The sequence below is a fragment of the Gadus morhua genome, chromosome 2 (genome assembly GCF_902167405.1).
Source record: "Gadus morhua chromosome 2, gadMor3.0, whole genome shotgun sequence".
NCBI lineage: Eukaryota > Metazoa > Chordata > Actinopteri > Gadiformes > Gadidae > Gadus > Gadus morhua.
Window position 1 is genome coordinate 21,810,072 of NC_044049.1, and position 5,000 is coordinate 21,815,071.

Consider the following 5,000-nt stretch of genomic DNA (forward strand, 5'->3'; position numbering starts at 1 on the left):
GAGAGAGAGAGAGAGAGAGAGAGAGAGAGAGAGAGAGAGAGAGAGAGAGAACATTAAAGACATGGTACCATGGTGAGTATGTGACTGTCAGCGTGCGCACATACCTGCGTCTGAGCCTGGGAATAGACCGAGCCACGCAGAACAAGACACAGAGCCACGGCTAGACCTCATCCCTCTCTCCATCACTCTCTATCCCTCTCTCTTGCTCTCTCTAAAGAAAGAGAGAGAGAGAGATACACAGAGAGAGACTTTTGACTTTTAAAAATACTTTTATTTCATCACTTGGCCATGTGTTACCGCAAAAAACATAGATCATCTTTCCCCTTTTTTTTGTCAAACCAAAAGGAACTAAAAATAAAATCATTGTCTTAAAACTGGAAAGTGATTCCATCAGTTGAGTCCACTAAGCATATAACACCACCAATGCTCCACCGCCTGTGGAAACACAAAAACTCATCAGTAATTTTATACAATGCAAAATCAGCTGTCACCCTGGTCCTGACCATCACTTTAAACACCCCCACTAATTCTTTCCCATTGCCCTCCTCCTTCTCAGTTTTGTGGGTTTTATAGATGGCTAGCTTTGCCTGACCAATAAGGGAATTTGCCAGTATACATTTGATTTTTCTCTCTTTACTGTACCGCACTGAAAATACTAACAAATTCTGATTAAACAGAAACCCAAGTTTCCCCCACAATGTCTGCAGAAGAGAAAACAAAGGTAACAATTTGGAGCATTCAGTAAAAAAATGAAAAACCATGTCTGGGGCTGGGCAGAAAGGGCAGGCTGGCATGACGTCAGGGTTGAACCTTGAGACAAAACAATTAGTGGGGATGGCCAAATGAACGCCCCACTCTTTTGGAGATGGGAGGCTTGTACAGCAACCGCCATGTGGGGAAGAAGTTTGGTGGAACCTGTCCATGTTGCCGCCACTTGGTGTCTGGACGACTGGCCAGCTGCTTGAAAAACAGGGATTTGCTGCATATGTGATAGAGTGACTTTCGGTCAACTGAGGCAAAAACGTAATAAGTAAGACCATTAAAGGTCAGCAGGTGTCCCTGACCTCTAGATACACACTTAGGAGATATCAGAAGATCAGAGTAAACCACCCGTTCTTCTATTCCAGCTACCACTCTGCTTGCTGCAGCACTGAGACTGGTCGGGAGCGAGACTCTGCAGCTCCCATGAAAGCCGAGATCAAGCTATCCCCGCCTCTCTCCTGGGTGGGCATGAGAACATTTAAAAGAAGGGGCTCTTCTGTACCATAATGTTCATCTGGTTTTCTTGACACATGGGAGATGAAACTCTTGTTTCCATCGATTGTTCATCATAAGAAAAAAATGTCTGTCCAGGGAAAAAGACCCAATATCATGCATCACTGACCGTGCAAAGGAAACCCAAAGCACACTGTCGGGCGCATAGAGGAGACATTAGGCCGTCTGTAGTCTTATAGAAGCAACCTTACTTGCTAGGTGAATCAGCCCCTGCCCTCCTTCAGCCACAGGCAGGCACAAAACCCCCGGGGGCAGCCAATGATACCCATCCCAAAATAAATTTACAAAAATCTTCTTGAGACTACAGAGGAGGGAGAAAGGGGGGTGAACTACGAACGCTCTGTGCCACAACATCGACGCCGCCAGGTTATTGAACACCTGCACCCGCCCTCTATACGAGAGCTGTGGTAATATCCACCTCCATCGTTACAACCAACCTGCTATTTTCTCTTCCATTCCCTCCCAGTTCTTATCCATATATGCAACAGTTCCTAGATATACCCCCAAAACGTAAAACCATCCAAATTCCAGACACAACGTTGTGGCAAAATCGTGTCGAGTCCTGCCAGTCTCCAATTAAAAAGGAAGAACAGTTCTCCCTGTTAATCTTAGCAGATGCAGCTCTTTGGTAGGTTTGTAAAACCTGAGAGAGCAACTTCACATCCTCCTGCGACTGCAGAATCACAGTTACATCATCTGCATAGGCTGTAAGTGACACGGTAGGGACCTGTGGAATCCCTGGTGCAGCGATTGTGTCCAGGCGTGCCCTCAGCATTACAAGGAGAGGTTCAATAGAGATAGCATAAAGAAGCCCAGAGAGGCCACACCCCTCCCCTCACCTCTCCAGGTCTGGTGGGTGAGCCGTTAAATTTAAGGATGTTAAAATGTCTTTATATAGCAGCTTGATGAGGCCTATGAAAACTGGACCAAACCCAAAAGCCTTTAAAGTCCTAAACAGAAAGCAATAGTCGACCCGATCAAAAGCCTTCCACCGGCCTACGGAGAGAAGGCCCAGGTACAGCTTATGATAGGCAGCTGTGGTTATGATGTCACGAGCCAGAAACAGGTTATCAAAAATGTATCGATTTATCTACTACAGCCTTTAACCTATTGGTGAGTGCGCTGGAGAAGATCTTTGTGTCCACGCATAGGAGAGAGACAGGGCGCCAATCTTTTAAGAATCCCGAATCCCCTTTTTTGGGCAGCGAAGACAGGATTGCCCTGCGACAACTTAAAGGTAGACTTCCCTGTCTGGTCCTAAAAGAGACCAGAAAGCCTTATAGAACTCCCCCGACAGTCCATCTAAGCCAGAGTTGTGTTGTTGTACTGCCTGGGAGAGATCGCTGCAGGAAAGGGGGTGCTCTAGTCTCAGGGCCATCTCCTCTCCTAATCGTGGTAAATCTTGCAGGAGCTCATCCCTCGCAGATTTATCACAATCCAAAAAAGGCTTGTTATGGTTCCGATTCCAAAGTGTGGTCCAGTGTGGAATTAAAATCCCCGCTTAGAATAAGTACTTTTTCTGGGGGGCAGCTTTTCAATGCGTTTGACAACGCTTTAAAGAAAACACATCTCTCCTGGCCTTCACACGGAGCGTAGATGTTGAGAAATGAAAAAGCCATTCCATCTAAGGAGGCATCAACTCTACTGTATGTAGGCGTCCTGCTGTAATGCTCACATGAGACATACCTTGCCAAGGTAGACCAGGGGGGAGAAGAGTAGCTACTCCAGCACTAACACTAGGGCCATGACTCAAGAACACTGGGCCCTTCCATTCCAATTCCCACTGTGGCTGATTATCTTGGTCGGAGTGACACTCTTGTAAAAAACAAACAGAGGAATGTTTAAGGTTAATATAGTTCAGTAGTGTCGCTCTTTTCTTTGCATTTCTACAGCCATTGATATTAAGAGTCCCAAGAAAAATCGTGGCCGTCAAGATGGTCAGAAAACCCAACCCTAACAAATAGTTATGAACCCTCATTAGGAAGTACTGTGGATTTAAACCGACTACTTAATTCAGCCCTTACTGTACTCTGCAATTTCTTGATGCGCAAACGCTTCTGTATAGTAAGCTCCATCATAGTGGCATTCCTTAAAGCCGCAGTAGAGGAGAGGAGAAACAGATTATAGTCAGGGAAGAAAGATGTAAGGCTTATCTTACGCTGACCCTTTGTGTCGTCAAGGAATTTGTTGAGTCTGGTAATAGAGTATACATTTTGCTTACCCTTTGGAACAAATTTCCCCAGAGCATCCACACTTTCCCCCTCTACAGGCTGCTGCACTTTCTCCATGGTTACTTCCTGGTATTCATTAAAATCGATTTCAGATTCATCTTCAGAAACTGCCCCACTTCTCTCCAAAGAGCCCGTTCTGCGCCCTGTTTCCACCCCCGCCTGGCTTGCACTGCTCCTCGCTTTGCGTTTGACGCTGCTCCACTCTGGTTGGCTGGCTGGTTTCGGCTGCTGTAGACCCGCCGTTCGGTGCGCCTCCTCCTCAGCGTCGGCGTCCAGCGAAGCGGCGATCTCTAGGTCCTCATCAGCTGCGATGGTCGGTGGCTGCTGAGGTGTTGGGGAAAACTGTTTGTCCTGCCACCTGAAAGACCTCTGTGCTCAAGCACTAGAAGGACCGGGTGTCTGGGAGTCCACAACAGGTCCCGGTGGTGTTGGCGCGAGACCGGGCGTCCATAACTCCGCAACACTTCCCGGTGGTTTTGGTGCGGGACCGGTTATGCGCTCCCCTGCACCGTATTCGGGCATGATCTACTGAAATGTCTGTGTTCTCCACATGCAAAAACATTTTATGGTGTTTAAGGAAATGTATATTACATAGTCCTTCCCCCCCTGCACCAGTTTGACAGCCACATCCAGGTCCCGATGCAGTTCATTCAAGATCATGAACGTTTGCATCCTGAAACTCTCTGCATGAACCAAAGTCGTTTTTTTAAGGCCGACAAGGACCGGCTTTATAATTTCCGAAATACGGGATACATTGGAGAGAACAACCCTCTTGGCAGGGGACGATAGAGGCAAAACTTGAACAAATTAGTCCTTAATAACAAGACCTTCCTCTATCAATGAATCCACCATCGCGGTTTCAGATAAGAAAACCACAATGGCTTTATTCATGCGGGAGGCAGATCTGATGTTCTTTCCACCACCAACTACTTGTTTAGAAAAAAAATAAACCAAAATCCCGCACTGCTCTCAACATGACCAACTCCGTCAGAGAGAGAGAGAGAGAGAGAGAGAGAGAGAGAGAGAGAGAGAGAGAGAGAGAGAGAGAGAGAGAGAGAGAGTCTCCGGATACAGAGAAAGATAAAACACAGTGAGAGGAAAAGGCTCTCGACCAACAAGAGAAAATCCACAAGTTTTGGTGCCTACCCCAGGGGCCAAGAACCAACAACTAGCAGGTTCTACTGTAGAACCATGTGACTTAAAGAATCCTTAGAACCATTTGACTTACAGACTCCTTAGAACCATGTGACTTAGACTCCTTAAAACCATGTGACTTACAGACTCCTTAGAACCATGTGTCTTACAGACTCCTTAGAATCATGTGACTAACAGACTCAGTAGAACCATGTGACTTACAGATTCCTTAGAACCATGTGATTTACAGACTCCTTAGAACCATGTGACTTACAGACTCAGTAGAACCATGTGACTTACAGACTCCTTAGTATCATGCGACTTACAGACTCAGTAGAACCATGTGACTTACAGACTCCT